We start from the raw sequence: 19,217 nt of genomic DNA, 5'->3' as shown, positions 1-19,217 counted from the left end.
AAGTGGAAAGTAATGGTAAGGTGACCAAAATGGTCTAATATTCAAAATGCCATTAATTTGAATTCACTTCCTAAGGATGAGCTATTAATTTGCTTTAAGCTTTCTCATGGTGAAATTATCCAATTATAAATTCAGAGTACTTAAAACCAACTCCTTAAGGGAAATGTACAAATCATCTTAACACTAAGAACAGAAAGAAACTTTGCCTTACTAACTCTATAAGATAACAGGTACCATTCTCATGAACATCCTAAGAGTAGTAGAGTTTCATGGGAATTTCAAAATACAATAACTTCTCAACCCCTGCTTTGCCAATACCCCATTCTAAGCCACCATTATCTCTTCCATGGAAGATCAGAAGAGCCTCCTAACTGATCTCCCTACTGCGACCCTAATTCAGTCTATTCCCAATGCAACAACGAGAGTGATCTTGATAACACACAGTGTTATCTGGATAACATACAGACAAGTGATCTTGTCTCACATTCCCAAAACACGGCAGTACTCCCGTTTTCACTCGGACTGAAAGTCCAAGGCCTCTGCAGAACTACAAGGTCCTGGATCTCTGTTCCAGGCCTCTCTGACCTCATCAACCACTGCTCTCCCTTTTGCTCAAGTCACTTTCTCAGAGGAGCTTTCCCTATCCAGCCTATTTAAAATTTCAACACCTGCCCGACCCCAACATGTCATATCTGCTCTTCTGCTTAATTTTTTTCTGCTTATTACTGTACACTAACATGAATATGATTTGTTAATTTTCTTGCTTATTGTCTAATTCTCTCCACTGGAATGTAAACTACACCAGACCCAGGGATTTTTTGACTATTTCCTTTTCATCATTATATCCTTCACACATATTAGCCTGCCTGTTACATAATAGATACTCCATATATATTAACTGAATGAATGAATGAATGGCAAATATGACTCTTTCTTAAAATATTCTTCAAAATAGGCTGGTGGCATCACACCAAGACAAAATTGAATAAAAGCAATCTTTAAAAAAGGCTTTCTAATATCATCCATATACAGCTCTTTGGGAATCTGGCTTAACACCAGACAGAATTTCAAAATTGTGATTTTTAACCATTTTTGGATATGGACCTTGTTGAGAATTTGGGGAGAGCAATGTACCAACTGCCAGGAAGAGGCACATACACCCAAAATTAGGGCTATTATTTCAGGGGATTGACAAACTCTCTGAAATTTATCCAAAACTCCCAGGTTAAGAATTCCTGATGTAGATAAACAAATGGAGTGCTCATTCCTCAGGCAACCCTCCACAAGTATAGCTCCCTGAATTGATGCACACCAAGCCTTGAGGAATTTGAGATAATACTGCCTTACATTCCCCTGGAATGTAGTCATTCTATGCTGACAGTTAAAAGAAGAAATGTGTCTTATTTGAAATATTTAAAGAAATCTTTATGAAATATACAAAGACTCATCCACAGTCTGATCTAAATGATGCATCCATGATACCTGGATGTGCAGGCAATAATTTCATTTGCATAACATACCAAACACGGTATCACTAACTCTTCAAATCACATTCAACATATCACTAACTCTTTCGTTATTACTATAAACTTTAAACAATAGGAAAATCAAAATCTATATTCTACTGAATTATACTGTGGGTTTTCAGAAGAAAACCAGACTGTTTAATTTCTATCAGAGAGAATTCTTTGTGTTATTTTTATGTATCAAATTCTACTTAAATATAAAACAGAATAGTCTCAGTGTTTGAATGAGTGATTAGGCAAGAAGGAAATTATTTACAACTTGCTCCAATGATAACAAAAGGTCTCTAGGTTTGTAGAAAGGTTTGTAAGAAAAGCAATTCTGACAGTTCTGTTGCCTTGACCAATAAACTCAATAAGCTCCATCTGCCACTAATTTTTGCTTTTCCTTTCTGCTGGAGAAATAGCCATCTGTCTTTCACTTACATAGCAACATTTAAGCATTTTGTTTAAATATAAATGAAAAACACTATTTCTTCAAGTGTGGAAAATTTAACAAAATAAATATAGCCTGGTCTATCTCTAGTAACCATGTTATTTTAAGTATGTTTACTTTTATTTCTTCACTTAGGATAGAAATTGGTTTTGTTTTTCCCATCAAGTGCTTGTTAAAGACCTAAATTATTTTTGAAATTAAAAAAATATATATTTTTCCCACCATCCTGTCATAAGTATTTGTCACTTAGAAAACATAATTTCAAGTACTTTAATTCCTGATATGACTCTAATTGTGTGACCTTGTCACAAATTAACTGCTTAAAAATGCAGCGGGATCAACTATGATTCATAAATTTGGGTGCCATAAAGCAAGAAAGTTGGGTCAGAATAGGCATCTTACCTACAAAGTAATTTAAAACTAGGTACATAAATCAATTCATTTAAATATTAACTGAGTATTTAGTAAAATGTAAGTTACCACACAGGGTGCTAGAAATACACAAATTAATAATTTACTTAATCATAATTTACTTTAAGAAGTAACATTATTTTATGACTTTTACATTGCATAGTACTACAATACCAATATGAATAAAGTACCATGACTCTTCATATTCAACATGGCAAACTGAATGAATAAATGGATCTTCTCTTCCTTCTGAGATGCACTGAGAATTAAAGTAAATCATATCAATCCATTAGAACAGAGAGAATGAGAGGGAACCAGCAGCAAAAGAGAGATTTAAAGAAATTTCTGAAAGATGAAGCAAAGACTAATGAAATAGAATTAAGGAAGTAACTACTTAGAATATTTGGGGAAGGAACTGTCATCAATGAGAAAACAAATTTACCTGGCAAACCTTTGGAGATGTTCTGAATGGTAAAGGGCAGAAGGGCAGTGTGCGGTGCAGCTGAAAGAAGAGGACGTTTTGCTCTCTGTATGTAATATCTGACTTACAGACAATTCACAGCAGCCAAACCCAGCTCCCTGTAACAGTCAGGCAAGTGGTTTACAAACAACTGAAAATAACTCTAGCTAGTTTAAGTACAAAGGAATTCACTAAAGATTTGGGGTTACCTCAGCAAGGACTAGAGAACTTGACTAATAAAGCACACAGCTGAAAACAACACCCAAAATTCCACGTAGATTGGTCTAGAAAAGACAGCCCTGCCCAAGACACTGCATGTTATGACTGAAACCTCAACGCCTATTACCTTTGAGTTCCTGTGAGCACATCTGCTCTTTCATATCCCACATTTCTGATCTAAAACCTGGCATGAATGCCTCTAATTCGTAAAGCCTGGTTCACAGTCTACATGCAAGCAGCCAGAAAACTTGAGAAGCCACTGATTTATAAAGTGGTGAATTCCCCAAACATAAGCAAAATATTCAAAGATGTCAAATAGCCAAAGACAATAAAAAATTGTCCTATATACTCTTATATGTTAAGGAGTAAAATGTAGACTGTTGTTGGAGGAGAATTGGGGCTTTAAGTATATACATAGCACCAACATGGTAAAGACCTTACACTTTCAGACATTTAGGAGGATAGACCTTCAGCATAAATGGCAGCTCCTGACTAAGTGCCTGAAATGAAGGTTCAGGCAAACACTGCCGATATGCACAGAATTCACAGTCTTCCTATTTCTTCACTAACAGCCTGGCTGAATGGAGATATTAACTAAAACTTGAAGAAAGTCTTCAATATAATGGAAAATTTTATGAGAAAAAAGAAAACCTGTCACAAGGAACATAAAGATAAATCAGAGAAGAAAAAATATCTTTAACAAATGTTAGTGGTATCTTCAGAGACATTTCAGAAGACTTTGAATCCATAAATTCAAAGATTGTTCTAACAAAGGAATAATCAGAGGAAGAAAGAGCTTTGGAAAATTAAATGCATAGTTATAAAAAAATTTTCAATGGAAAGTTTAGAAAGCACATTTGCATAATTAATTCCTCCCAAAGGCCGGGGGGCGGGGTGGGGGGACCAACTGAGAAAAGATGCTTTAAAAAAAAAAGGTCAAGAGAGCCATGTCCAACCAATAGTACTTCCAAAAAAAGAGAATAAAGAAAAAATGATCAGTGAAATAATGAGAAAATTTCCCAGAGCTAATAAGAGACATAAGTCTTTAAACTGGAAAAAATAGAAGTCTACCAATTTCCAAGGAGGAGGAATAGGGAAAAATCCAATTCATTTCCAAACATATCATTAAGAAATTGAGAAGTGCAAAAAAGAAGAGAAGATAGAAAAATTCTCCCAAGGGGGAAAAATCACTAAAGAAATGAGAAACAATGGAAATAAGAGTTTCATACCAAAACACTGAATGCTAGAGGACAATCCAGTAATTCCTGATGGAAAATTATCTACAGTTTAAAATTCTATTAGCCAGTCAAGCAAGTATCAGAGCAAAACAAATATATCTTCAATAACACAGTGACTTAGGAAATTTATATCTTATGAATCTCTTTCTCAGAACTACATTAACAAGAAATTCCAGCAAAATGAGTAAACCAAGAAAAAGGAAAACATGGATTCAGGAAAGCATGACTGCAGCCTAGCTGATTGCTCTGCAGACTTGAGAATGACCAGTCCAGATAGCAGCTGGAATACAGAGGTTCGCGAAAAGAAATAGCTAGGAGGAAGGTGGGAATGGAGTCAACATGAGACATAATATGATTCTGAAGCTACAGAAAATAAAACAAAACCCAGAACAGCACAAACGAGAAAAGGAAGTTATAGTTCAAAATTGAAGCCACAAGTCCAAATATGAATATGAATTCAGTGGTCTTCAAAAAGAAGAATGAAATAGATTCCAAAAAGTAAAGAGAACAAGTTTAAAAAAAAATGGAAATTAAAGATATAAAGAGGAAGGCCCACATATTTTCTCCCAGTAAGAAGAAATAAAATTAATTGAAAAAAGCTCTACAAAAAGTCCTGATCTAAATATGAACAAAAATAAAATATGGAATAATTCTGAGCAAATGCTGGAACTAAAGAATCCAGTTGAAAGAAAATCCATTATTTAACAACAACAACAAAAAATGACTTATTTGCAACACATCCCAATTTACTGATTTTTCAACTTTTGGGCTCAACCAATAGACAAAATGAAAGATTTAATTAATCAAAATACTAAATATAAAATGTTATCAACATTCTCCACTATATAGTTGTCAAAATTGGGGTAGTATAATTATATAAGGAGAGATAGTGAGAAGTCAAAAGTTAAAATATACCAACCTTATAAAGTAAGGGGCCAAGAGAAACTGTAGTGAATAGAATAAGAAATAGTGGTGGGCATTACAAAGGTAACCAATAAAAGAGCTTAGAAATTTAATATAATTATATGTGGAAAAGGGAAAAAGAAGGCTAAATCAGTAAGCTAATTTCTCTTCTACCACAGTGTCTGTTTACAGTTGTTAAATAAAGAAGAGAAGAGAAGAGAAGTGAGAAAGGAATCGGTGTAAGCATATGATTTAGCCCTAGACGGATAGCCACAGGTCTAAGAACCAAGACCAGAAATGGTTCGTTAGTTGTTCCCACAGTCGGGACTGACATAGTGAAGGTAGTAGGTCAGGGGACTACAGTTTTCTTTTATGACAGTAGGTTTTTGTAACCATGTACATTGATTATTTTCATGCAAAATTATTATTCCGTCCTTTCAATTCAAGTGCTATGCGTTTTCAGAAAAACATAGCGACGTACTAACAAAATCATAGAGAACAACAAAAGGTTCATAGAAGTGAAATTTTAGTTGAACTCTAAGGAAATATAAAGGAAGAGAATAGTGTTTTATTTCTTCTATTTTAAGGTTCAAAATATTTTAACACCTCTGACATCAGGATCTTTGTTAAAATCGATGCCATCTGACAATTACCAGCGGCCTGGTAGCGGCTGCGATCTAGTAGTCATTGATTGCATACATACAAACTGGGGCACTTTCCTCATGACAGACTGTAACATTTTAACCCATCAATATTTTGGTCAACAAACTATTTAAAGAACATTTGATGAAGGAATATGAGCCCTGAGGGTTGTCTAGAAACCTTATGTTGATATCTTACGGTAAGGTCAATAAACAGCCAGCTTTAATCAAATGTGCAAAATCGGCCAACCTACAAGATCTCAAGAACAATAGTGAAGCGGTCTTTTATTAAGTGTTACGTCACAATATTCTTGATAACCATAGTATGTTATTGTTTGGGAAAATACTGACATCAACAGCATTGAGTTGAAGAATGATTCAAGAAAAACCAGATTCTGAATATGGAAAAGAATTTCTTAACCAATTTCTTTGATTTATACTTTCCTTATGAGGGGGATATGCGTTCAACAAAAGCTTTATTTAAATAATTCTTAAAAGCCTCTCTTAGTAGGTACAAAACAAAAATTCTAAAGGATGAGAAAGCATTGTAAAATAGTTAAATAGGCAGAGCTTTTTCTTTCTTATTAGTACAAAAATGGTGGCTTATCTTAAATATCCATGATGTCTAGATTAAAAGAATCACAACTACCTAGAAAGAGTGGTAACTAGTAGAAATCAGAGTTACTTCTAGTTTGGGGGAATCATAACATATCCCAGCGAGGAGTGAAAATTTAACTGCCCCTTTGAAAAATGAGGAAGATATGAAGCATTACACTAGCATTGCAAGTATTACAAGAGACATTCCCACAGAACTTATGGTCAGTGAAAACAAAGATCAACCAAAGGATATCAATAAAGATGAAAGGAACTCCTGTGAGAGAACTGATTTGCAAACTTAGAATCAAAATACCAAGAAGCCACTTGCCCAGATGACTGCTTTTTATAGAAAGAACAATTTACGTCCTGTTTGTTCTGTATAAAAACCTTTTCTCCCCCAAATCAAACCTGTGACTAGCAGTGTTATTGCCAGACACCCAGGTCACCCAGCTACCTCCTAGGTAGGTCTAATATGATAAGTACGTCATAACTCTAAGAGGTAACATCTTAGTAATATAACAGCAACTACAGTTATGGGGTGCTTATTATGTATGTGCCAGTATGCTTTCTGTTTATCTATGTGTGTTTATAGCTTATTTTCTCTTTCCATGTGTTTAGAATTTATTTTCTCTGTTTACTAAATGTGTGTGGGTTTATCTATGTTTATAACTTATTTTCTTTTTCATCTCTTAAACATTGGCCAGTTTGGTTCAGAAATGTTGTTGGTGCTTACAGAAAATTAATTGTTTGATTACCTCATGTGTATAGTTTCTTAATTTTCATAGGTTTAAACACCCAAATAACAGCTGCTAGTTAAAGTGAAATGGGAAAATATAATTCTGACAAAATTGTTCTACGCCTTCGCAAGACAGATATTCGGTAAAAGCTGTTCTTCAACATGAGTCCACATTTTTAAAGCTTATTGTAATACCATTATAGAAGCTCTTGAGAATCTATTTGGCTCAAACTTTTAGCTATTATCTAGTACCAACAAGATAAAATACTTATATGCACCCACAAACTTTATAGAAATTATTGGCACAAAAGTAGAGCCTCTCCCTTCCTCTTTCTCTCTTTCTCATTCACTGTTATACACACATATATATACATGTTTGTAAATCTATATCAGTTCTGGATTTTTCCCCACTAATTGGCAAAGACTTTAAAACTAATATTACTACCATAATGCCCCGTAAGAGTCTCCAGTGCGGTCATTTTCAGTGGCTAGTCCATAGTGCTCTAGTTGGATTTAAAGAGATCCATAGGGTACCATAAAATTTTTCTCAAATAGTTCTCAAATGCATGACTCTCTCCTTCCAAATCATTTACAGTGCACCAGGCAATGGCTCCCCGCAGCTGTATTCTTCCTCAGCAAGTCTCCATGCATTGCAAAGCAGAGCCACAACTGGGACCCAGCTCGGTAGATTACCTAATCATTTCAACGGCCACTAACTGAAAGTGGACTGTATTTACATTTGAGAGATTTTATTTGGTACCATAAAATTGTGTAAGAGGGAAGAATGTAGCCTACTAAGTTTTTGAAAGAATAAGTGACTTGCTGGCTTTCATTTGGTGAGAATCAATATTCCCCAAAATTTCAGAGAGCCTACTTGAAACATATGAAGTATTGACAATTCTGAAAAAGATTTTAAAATTCCAAGTTCATGGCACTTAAGTTTGACAATGATTTTTACTATATATCCAGCATTTCTCTGTATGATATTTTTATGAATATTTACTAAAATTCACTTGAAAGTATTATAATGACATTAGTCACATCTTTAAGCTTGGCACGTCAGCAATGTAGATTCAAGGGTTCAATGTGGATCCAAGAATACAGATATATGGTTTTCATGTTGAAGCCACCAGGAAGTATGAAGATAATCATAACTCAGAACTACTGAAAAAAGTTGATAGATAGATAGATAGATTAGATATAGATATAGATATAGATATAGATATAGATATAGATATAGATATAGAGATAGAGATAGAGATAGAGATAGAGATAGAGATATAGATATAGATATAGATATAGATATAGATATAGATATAGATATAGATATAGATATAGATATATAATATCCCCCAATAAAACCCTACAAAAGCAGAACTATAACTCAAGAAAGTCACTCCAAATTGATAAAAGCTTCCAGGAATATATAATAATTTTAAATGTGCGTGTGTATATACATATATACGTATATATATATACAATATACAACATAACTTCAAAATAACATATGCATATTAAAATGTAGCTTCAAAATATATAAAGTGAAAATTCAGAGTACTAAGAAAAAGAAATCTACATATATGGCGGAAGATTTTAACCCACTCTCCAAAAGAATGATAGAATAAGCAAATACAAAATACATGAGGATATGTGAGACTGGAACATTAACAAATGACATTGGAACAACATTAACCAATTTGACATACATTAAACTCTGCTCCCCAAAAATGCAGATTACACATTATTTTCAAGCACTAATGGTACATTTATAAAAACTGACCATGCACAAAGACATAAAGCATGTTACAAACAAACCCAAAGGATTAAACCACATTCTCGGACCATAGAGTTTTTAAGGCAGAAATAAATAGCAAAAATATAGTTGTACAAATGCTATATATTAGGACATTAAGAAAAATATTTTTGAGCAAACCACTGGGTAAAAAAAAGTGTAATGAAAATCAAAATATATTTTTAACAGATGATAGTGTATAAAGCATCTCAAAACTTACTTCATGCAGACAAAAGGGTACTTAGAGGGAAATTCAGAGTCATAAATAACATTTCAAAACAAAGAAAAACTGAAAATTAATGAGCTATCATTCATTTTAGGGAGTTAGAACAGCAAAAGGGAATATCAAAAAAAGTAAAATGGAGGAAATAATAAAGATAAGAGCTGAAATTGGTGAAATAGAAAGCAAACATGCAAAAATAAGAATCAACAAACATAAAACTGGTGTTTTAAAAGACAAGTAAAACTAATAAAATTTTGTGATGAGACTGAAGAAATGAGGTACAAATAACCAATGTTAGCAATGAAAGGGGGACATAAACACAGAATTAATTAGACAAACTTTATGCCAGTTAACTTTGAAATTTTAGATGAAATGGACAAACTCTTAGAATATATAATTTACCAAAGCTGACACAAAAGGAGAAAGAAAAAAAATGGGGAAGGAAGGAAGGAAGGAAGGAAGGAAGGAAGGAAGGAAGGAAGGAAGGAAGGAAGGAAGGAAGGAAGGAAGGAAGGGAGGAGAATGTTCCTGTAATCAATTAAAAGTCCAATCCATGGTAGAAACTCTGGTTTCACCAAAGATTTTTACAGTGGAAAAAATAATTTTAAATCAGCAAAAACTCTTCCAGAGACTAAAAAGAGGTCAACACTAATAACTCAAATTTATAGTTAACATAACCTTAATACCAAAACACAAGAACAATTTGAAAAAGATTATAGCCAATCTTATACATGAATACAGACTTTTTAAAATCCTTGGCAATGTATTAGCAAATGGAATTCTGCAATGCATAAAAAGCTCATATAGCAAGAGTATGGTAGTGGAACAGGGGCCTACTATGATTTAGTATTTTAAAAATTGGTATAATTTACCCCATTAATAAATTGGAGGAGAAAAAGCATCAGATTATATCAGCAAATATAAAAAAAGCATTTGATAATAGTCAGCATCTATTCATGACCAAAAACAACAAAAAAACAAAAACAAAACTATTTGCAAGCTAGAAATAGAAGGAATTTGTTAAGTCTGAAAAAGGCTACCTACCAAAACCCAAAGCAAACACCATTCTCAATGGTGAACTGATTCCCTCTGTCAGTACTTCAAATTAACATTATACTTGAGGTCCTAGTCAGTGCAGTAAGAGAAGGGGTGGGGGAGTTTAAAGATTATGAAGGAAGAAACAAAACAGTCATTATTCATAAGTGACAGGAAAAGAAGAAAATCCAAAAGTACCTATTTGTAATTTGTTTGACTTAATTATAAAATTTAGCAAGGTTGCTGGCGAAAAATATAAAACCAAGAATTTTAAATACTTCTCAACTTATTCTGAGGGCAGTATTATTGATACCAAAACCAGAGAAAAACGTCACAGTACAAAAACTACAGACCAACATCCCTTATGAATATGGATGCAAATATACTAGCAAACCAAATCCAACTATGTATAAAAAGTATTATCCAACCTACCTGACCACTGCACTGTACACCTGAAGCTGAAGCTGAATAATATTGTATTTCAACTATAATTTAATATATATATAGTCACGGGATGTGGAGTACAGCATAGGGAATAGTCAATGGAATTGTAACAGATATATATGATGTCAGAGGGGCAAGAGATTGGGGAGGGGGGTTATCACTTTGTGAGGGGTGAAATGTCTAACTATTACATTGTTTTGTACATCTGAAACTAATTAATTAATTAATTAGTTAATTAGTTAATTAATTAATTCTAAAAAATAAAAGTAATACACTATGACCAAATATGATTTATCTCAGGAATGCAAGTTTGGTATAAAATATGAAAATCAATCAATGTAGGAATTAATGAATCATAATAGTAAAAGACATGATTATATCAATGGAAAAAGCAATTGACAAACTCCAACATCACTTAATGATAAAAACATTCAACAAACTGAAATAAAAGAGAACTTCCTCAACCTCATAACAGCTACATATGAATGACCCACAACCGAGATAATATGTAATGGTTCAAGACTAGATATTTCCCTGCTGAGATCAGGAATAACACAAAGATACTCACTTTCACTTCTTATTCAGTATTGAACTGGAGATTCTATCTAGGGCAATTAGGCAAGAAAAAGATATAAAAGTTATCCAGATTAGAAAGAAAGAAGTAAAACTATCTCTGTTCTCAGGTGATATGATCTTGTATATAGAAAATACTAAGAAGTAACGAAAAACATATTACAATTAAGAAATAAGTTCAGCAAGTGTGCAGAATACAACATATGAAAATCATTTGTATTTCTACACACTATCAATGAACAAAATAAAATTTCAAAAGTAGTTTCATTTTCAATAGCATCAGAAAGAATAAAATACTTAGTAATAAATTCAAGAAAAGAAGTGCAAGATTTGTATATTGAATACTATAAAACATCACTGAAAGAAATTAAAGAATATCTATATTAATGGAAAAACATCCCATGTTCATGGATTAAAAGACTTGATTTTATTAATATGATACTACTGTGTTTCCCCGAAAATAAGACCTAGCCGGACAATTAGCTCTAATGCGTCTTTTGGAGCAAAAATTACCGGGTCTTATATTAATTTTTGCTCCAAAAGACGCATTAGAGCTAATTGTCCAGCTAGGTCTTATTTTCGGGGAAACAGGGTACTCCCCAAACTGATCTCAGATTCAGTGCAATCCCCTCAAAATCCTAGCTACATTTTGTGCAGAACTTGACAAGCTGATTCTGAAATTCATAAGGATATGGAGGAAATAGCCAAAACAATATTGAAAAAGAACAAAGTTAGGGGATTCACACTTCTGATTTCAAAACGTGCTTCCAAGCTCCAGTAGTAAAGATGGTGTGGTATTGGTACAAGGATAGAAATATATATCAATGGATTAGAATTGAGATTCCAGAAATAAACCCTTACATTTTTCACAAATTGATTTTTGACAAGATGCCTAGACATTGGAAAAGAAGAAGACATTTGTTAATTCACAGAAGGTGAAAATATTTGCAAATCATATACCTTACAACAGATTTGTATCTGTATATAAAGAACTCTTACAACACAATAGTAAAATGACAAATAACCCAATTAAAAATCGGCAAAGAACATTTCTCCAAAAAAAGATATACAAATGGCCAATAAACACGTGAAAAGATTCTCCACATCATTAGTCATCAGGAAATGTAATCAAAACCGTAACGTAATACCACTTCACATCCACTAGAACAACTATATTCAAAAGTACGAACAATAACAAGTGTTAAGAAGGATGTGGAGAAACTGGAACCCTTGTACATTGCTGGTGGGAATGTAAAATGACGGAAGCTGCTTTGGAAAGCAGTTTGGCAGATTTTCAAATGTTAAACACAGTGTTACCTTATGACTCAGTAATTCCACTACTAGGTATGTACCCAAGAGTGATATATACATTCACACAAAAACTTGTTCACAAATGTTAGTGACAATATTATTCAAAATAGCCTACAAATGGAAACTACATAAATGTCCACCAACCGATGAATGAATAAACAAAAAGTGGTATATCCATACAATGGAATATTATCTGACCATAAAAAGGATTGGAGTACTGATCCACACTACAGCAGGGAGAGGTGGAGGGAAAGAAGGAGCAAGAGAGGAAGGGAGGTGATCCAATTATCTGTAATCGGAATCAGTAAACAATAAAGATATTGTATTCATACAATGAACTATATCCAGCAATGAAAATAAACAAGTAATAGCCACTGTCAATAACAGCATTCAATCAAAAAAAAAAAATTACTGAGCATCTCTTATAGGCTCAGCCTATTTCAGGTACTAGGAATACAATAGTGAACAAAACAGAAAAAAAAAAATCTGCCTTCCTGGGGTTTAAATTCTACTAGAAATAAACAGGACAAAAAACGATAAATAAGAAGTCATACAGTATTTTAAAAGGTGGTAAGTACTATGGAAAGAGTGTATTGCAAGGTAAGAAGATATGCAATTTTAAATATGATATTCCGGATAAGCCTCACTGAAAAGGAGACCACTGAGCAAAGATGTAAAGGAAGTGATGGTAACAAAGTAGTAAGCCATGTGGATGTCTGGGGTAAGAGCATTCCCCCAGAGCAGAGGAAGTTAAAGTGCAAAGATGATCTCCAGTATAGCCAAGGAACAGCAGGAGACCAGTGTGGCTGGAACTGAGTGAGAAAAACAGTAGGAAATGAGATCAGACAGGTAAAGGGGCGGAGGAAAGATCAGGCAGGGCTTTGTAGGTCATCTTAAGGACTTTGGTTCCTACTCCATATACACTGGAAAGCCATTGGAGAGTTTGGAGCAGAAAGATGACATGATCAAACATATGTTGTAAAAACAAGAGCTCTAATTGCAATTCTGAAAACGGATTCTGGAAAGCAAAGGGTAAAAGCATGGAGACCAGTTAGGAGGGCCTCGCAATAATCCATGTTAGGCATTATGGCAGCTCAGACCAAGGTGGCAGTGTGGAGATGATAAGAAGCAATTATATTCTGGATTTACTTTGAAGACAGAGCAAAAAGATCTCCTGTCACATTACATCTGAGGTCTGAGGGAATGGGAAAAATCAAAGATGACTCCAAGGTTGGGGACGAAGCAATTTGAAAGATGGAGATGGGGAAGACTGCAGGTAGAGTAGACTTGGGCAAGATGAAGATTCCATTTGGAGTATGTTGGGCTGGAGATGTCTACTAGACATCCTAATGGAAATGCTGAGTAGGCAGCTGGATAGAGGTCACAGGGGTCGGAAGTTTGGGGGGAGAAGTCAAGGCTTCAGCTATCATTTTGGAGTCATCAGTATACAGACATAGACATTGCAGGAAAAAAAAGAGAGAGAGAGATTGCATGAACTCATCAAAGACTATAGAAAAAAGAGCTCCCAAGAACTAAACCTTAAGGCATTCTAAGGTTGAAACCTCTGAGAGGAGAGACCAGCAAAGTAAATAGAAAGGAGTGGCCAGTGATGGAGGAACATCAAGAGCACACAGAACCCTGAAAATCAATCAGGAAATATTACAGGGAGCGGAGGGTGATAACTGTGACAACGTACCAATGGGTGAAGTAAAATCAACACTGACAACTGACTACTGGATTTAGGAAAGGTGATTTCGTTGGTGACTATCACAAGAGTAGTTTTGGCTGGGTACTAAAAACAAAAGATTGATAGGAATGGGTTTAAGAGAGAATGTAAAGAAATGAATTTGAGACAGGGAATATAAACATCTCTTTTTAAAAGTTTTTGCTTTAAAGGGGAACAAAGAAATGGCTTAATCTTATAAACATAATGTTAAGCAAAAGAATCCATGAAAGAATGCCTCCTGTCGTCATATAAAATTCCAAAAAAATAGTTGAAACTAAACTTGTGAGGAGGAAGGAACAAGTAAGAGATTTCAGAGTATTAACAATGTTCTGTTTTTTAGATGAATAGTCGGGTATTTGCCTTACAATTATCTGCTATAATGATTTATTATACTATTTGTTGACCAGTACATTTATTTTACGTACTTCTCCCTATAAATATTATATTTCAAAGTGTTAAAAAATTTTTAATTAATAAGATCGTGTGTGGGAAAAGACAACAGATAATGTCACCGTTGTCACAAAAGTTTTAGGTAGTATTTGAGAAGGAATATTCCAAATAATAAGCAGACCAAATTTGAATTTAAACTAAAAGGTTATATGTACTAAAGTGGGCCAGGAGGTGAACATTTGTGACTTTCTGATTTAATTAAATGCAGAATTTGTAAATCTCCAAAGATCTTAAGAATTAGAGCAGACTATAAGCCCTTTTCTTCATTTTTAACTCCACAGGACATGTGTTTTAGTACCGCATGTGTGTTTGGCTCTCAATATGAAAAATGCAGTACAGTATGGCCAAGACAATTCTTTTTTTTTCCCTGGACATTTTAGTTTTATTCCAGGACCCCCTGAGATATTGTACTTCACAAATACAAATCATTTAGTTATATAATAATGATCTAAGTGTGAAGACATGCCTGTTTTTTCTTGGTAAATTCATGAGAGTAAAGTCCCCATATTACAAAAGAGAAATAGAGCTTCTGCCAACCACGGCTTCTAAGCCATGAATGAGTTGGCTGTGGACCTTTGAGCAGTCAGACCCAGCCACTGTTTTCAGTTGTTTTCCAACCAGCAATGAGAAGCCAGGGTATTTAAGTTCTACTACTACTCTCTGTTCATTCAAAAACCAATTTGCTGAACGTTTTGAGCCTCTGTTTCTAAGGAGATGACCATCTACTTCACCAGAGAAGATGAGGGAAGACAAATGCCTGAATGATTCATGACACTGTCAGCCCCAAAGTGAAAAGGCACTGAAACTAAGTTAAAATGTGTTCATAAAAGAGTATTTCAAATCCACTCCATTATCCCAAACTGCATACAAAGTACATGCTGGTACAAACCCATTACTTTAGATCAAAGCCACCAAAAAGAGCCAAAACACTTCTAAACCTATCCTAATGACTGATGACTAAGTCTGATGACTAAGTCTCAAATAATTTTGAATTACAAGTAACAACAAAAGCCATTCTAACATTCTCTATCTCCTTCAGCCAAAAGCTGTTTGTTGTCATTTTTTTATCAAAAGGAAATGAAAGGTTAGCTGACACTTATAGTGCCCACTTCTTATAAAACTTTGTGTGTGTGTCAAAACCTAATTTCTTATTTACCTGTTTGGTTAACCTCTGCTATTTTCTGGGATTCAATCCAAGACAACAAAAATGCTTTACTAAAATTGGCATCTCTGCTCCTGAGCTCATTTCTGAGAGGCTCTGACGTGGCCTGAAACCATTTTTTTTAATATTTTGCACACAACTTTATGCTAAAAAGTAGCAAACACTTTTCAAGAGCAGTAATTGCTAGGAAAGGTGCAATTTTTGTTTTCCTCCAAAACAATTTTTATGTCCTCCAACTATACAATACTGAAAGAGAATAAGTACTTTGCTAAAGTCACATGTTTTTGTTGCAGTGTTGTAAATACTAACTTAAAGTTGAACAGGATTCTTTGAGGAAGAGGGAGAGATGATCTAAATATTTACATATAAACTATGTATTTCTGAATCCTTTTATAAGTGTTTTTCTCTTTAATTTTTGGTTGGAATACCCTAAAAGCACAATTCCTAAATGCATACAAACAAAATGCCAAGATCAATATAGATTTTTTAAATGTCGTGAAATTATGAATCTAGCAATGTTTGTAGCATGTTAAAGAATTATAAATTTTTAAGTTGGGAAACATCTTAGATATTATTAAAAGGCCCTCAGAATCTTAATTCAACCCTCTAATTTGACAGATGAGGAAACTGAGGCCCAGAGAAGTCAAGCTAACAGCAAAGTCACAGATAAATGGCAATCATACCAAAATTCTGACTCCACGTCCAAAGCTCTGAAAGAGTACTTGTTTCAAGGTACTTTAATACTTATGGAAATAAACGTTAATAGAAGACACTCCGAACCACCCTCACTATAAGGAACTCCGTCAGGCTTACAAGAGCCAGTGCCATCTTCCGTTTACACACACAAGTCCTAGAAATGGCACCCACAATAACCATTTTCTTAGGCTGCCTCGCCGTACCTGGGGTTTCCAAAGTGATTCTTCAGTTAGGTCTCTTTTTCTCGTCTCTATAAATCCCTTTAAATAAGTGCTTTGGCTAGGATTGGGTTTTCTTCTTTGTTTGTTTGTTAATGTGCTTTAGGAGAGCAAGAGAGAGTGGAAAACAGAGGCTCGGGTGTACAACAATTTTTTTTCTTTTGCATCCAAACCCATAAATCCCTCCTCCGGGCCCCAGGACTTACTGGTTTACGAGTCCTTTCAGTTTCCACAGTAGGAAGGAGACCTGGAAAAGAAGTTGGCCGGGTGGCACGTCCTTTCGGGACGTGCCCGGCAGGTGCGAGCCCAGACTCGGCTGGCTGCACTTAGCTGTGCTCGCCGACCCCCTTGCCCCGGGGCCCCCCGATTCCCAGCCCCGGGGAAGCCGAGAGATCCCCGGCGCCCCTCCAGTGGCGCCTCCAGGCCGGCCCTAACTCCTGGTCCCCAAGTGGCCCACAGGCTGCGGGCGGCCCAGCGCCCCACTCCTGGAATTGCCGGGAGCGGGAAGAGGTGGCGTTAGGGAGTGGAGGAGAGAGAAGCGGGTCCCACCTCGATGCCAGGATCCAACCCAGATGGAAGGCAGAGATGGCACCTGCGTGGCTCGCGCTCAGCCGGCGTGGTCTCTGCGGTGGGGCGCTCCAAACTCCTCGCCGAAGATGCCAGGCAACTCTCAGGAGAGAGAAGGGTAGCAGAGTGTGTGCGGAGGAGGAGCTGGCGGGAGGTTGGGGCGGGGGGTGGGGGTGGCCTGTGGGCTGGGGAGAAGGGAGAGAGAGTCGGGTGGCCGCCCGCGTGCCCGCGCCCTCCGCGACAGCTCGGGAGCGACAGAAGGGAACCCGAGCGGCGAGGGCAGGGAGCGCCGAGGCGCGTGGCCGCGGGCGGGGAGGAGGAGAAGCGGAGATGTTGAGAAGGAGGACCCCCTGCCCGCCCCCGCACCCGCTCCCGGAGTCCGAGAGCAGAGACGAACCCAGCAGGAAGGGGGCACCGCTACTGCATCCTGCAGTCAGCTACAGCGCACTCACCTTGAGCCAGAGGTTCTCAGACTCGGAGTTAGGCTAGGGTTCCCTCTGTTCCTCCCACCTGCGGACTTCCATGTCTCTGCTCCATCAGGTGTGGAAAATGATACCATAAAGATTGCAATGATCGGGAGGAGTGGGAAAGGAGAACGAATGGGAGACCCGAAGTAGGGAGGTAGCGAGCTTCCTATCACCAAGGATGTTTCAGCCAAGCATTTTGGTCATGCTGTCAGGAAGGCTGACGAGGCCACTCATGCACCAAGTAGGGGGTTGGACTAAATGACCATTTATTTTTCAATCTTGAAATTCAATGGCTTTTGATGTAGGGAAACAAAAATCCTTCAACAGCCTGATTCCAAACCCAAAGTAATTAGACATTTTCTTGCTCTCCACTCAAAATGTTCACTCATGGATTTGTTGAGGACATACTGTGTGCCAGACAATATGCTAGGGGCAGTTATTATGTTCCTTGAACTTGGAGTTGTAATAGTCAGACACGCAAGTATTCATATAACTACCAACTGTGATGGGTGAGATGAAGGAAACAGCGTGAGGAAGAATGAATAAAGGGGAGTGGACATACTCTAGGTTGGATGAACGGTTAATTTTAAAAAGTCTCTAGAAATAACTTGCCTAACACCCTCATAAGAAGAGGCATCAGAGGCACAGAGAGAAAGTAACCCAGAGATGGGTATGGTAGTAAGCAAGGTCTCCTAGCTCCCTGACCCAGCCACTCTGCCAACTTGTGGGGCTTTGTAAATGGAACTTTTCCCCTATAGAAATTTCCTCCCAGGTCCAGTGTCACTTTTCTGAATAGCATTTGGATCTCCAGACCACCTGTTGAGGTCACTTCATGCAGAAATTTCATATTTGTGCACTGAATGGACTTTCTGGGGCATCTTTGAAAGGCAAAAATAACCCAGAAGCACTAACCTTTGAGTTTTCATTCAAACCTCAAAAAACAGACCAATGTCTCCATTGGGCGGAGACAGGAATTGGAATAGAGATACTGACTTTCCCAAATTATTATGAAATAAAACAACACAGCAGAATCCTTAATTAGATAATTGGTATAAACTAGCATATTCATTTCCTAAGGTTGCTTTAACAAATGACCACAAACTTAACATTTATAACTGAAATTTATTCTTTCACTATTTTGGAGACCAGAAGTCCAACCTCAAGGTGTAGTCAGGTCTGTATTCCCTCCCAAGGCTCTAAGTGGAGAATCCTTCCTTGCCCCTCCCAGTTTTTAGTAGCTCCAGGAATTCATTGGCTGGTGGTTGCATCACTCCAATTTCTGCCTCCATCTTCACATGGCCTTCTCTATGTCTGTGTCTTCTTCTCTTCTGTCTCTTATAAAGACACTTGTCATTGGATGTAGGGACCATCCAGATAATCCAGGAGGAT

At 36.3% G+C, this 19,217-nt stretch overlaps 1 protein-coding gene across 12 annotated transcripts in view; it reads right to left on the bottom strand.

Moving 5' to 3' along the window:
- Positions 1-17,631, bottom strand: part of LEPR (leptin receptor) — a 78,293-nt gene extending 60,662 nt beyond the window's left edge. For 2 of the 12 annotated variants that reach the window (XM_088791187.1, XM_088791186.1), the window contains exons 1-2: positions 17,344-17,545; positions 17,001-17,041 (exon numbers count right to left, since the gene is read on the bottom strand). The gene's annotated coding sequence lies outside the window, so the exon portion shown is untranslated. Of the gene's footprint in view, positions 1-2,812; positions 2,950-11,226; positions 11,264-16,779; positions 16,895-17,000; positions 17,042-17,343 lie in introns of those variants that run through there. The other 10 variants (XM_088791188.1, XM_088791189.1, XM_074334873.2 and 7 more) reach the window with 10 other exon arrangements.
- Between the last annotated feature and the right edge of the window lie 1,586 nt (positions 17,632-19,217).

This window comes from Rhinolophus sinicus, chromosome 14, assembly GCF_057876585.1.
Source record: "Rhinolophus sinicus isolate RSI-liver-muscle chromosome 14, RSI-T2T, whole genome shotgun sequence".
Lineage (NCBI taxonomy): Eukaryota > Metazoa > Chordata > Mammalia > Chiroptera > Rhinolophidae > Rhinolophus > Rhinolophus sinicus.
The sequence above is the reverse complement of the archived record's forward strand: the minus strand, read 5'-3'. Positions and strand labels throughout refer to the sequence as shown.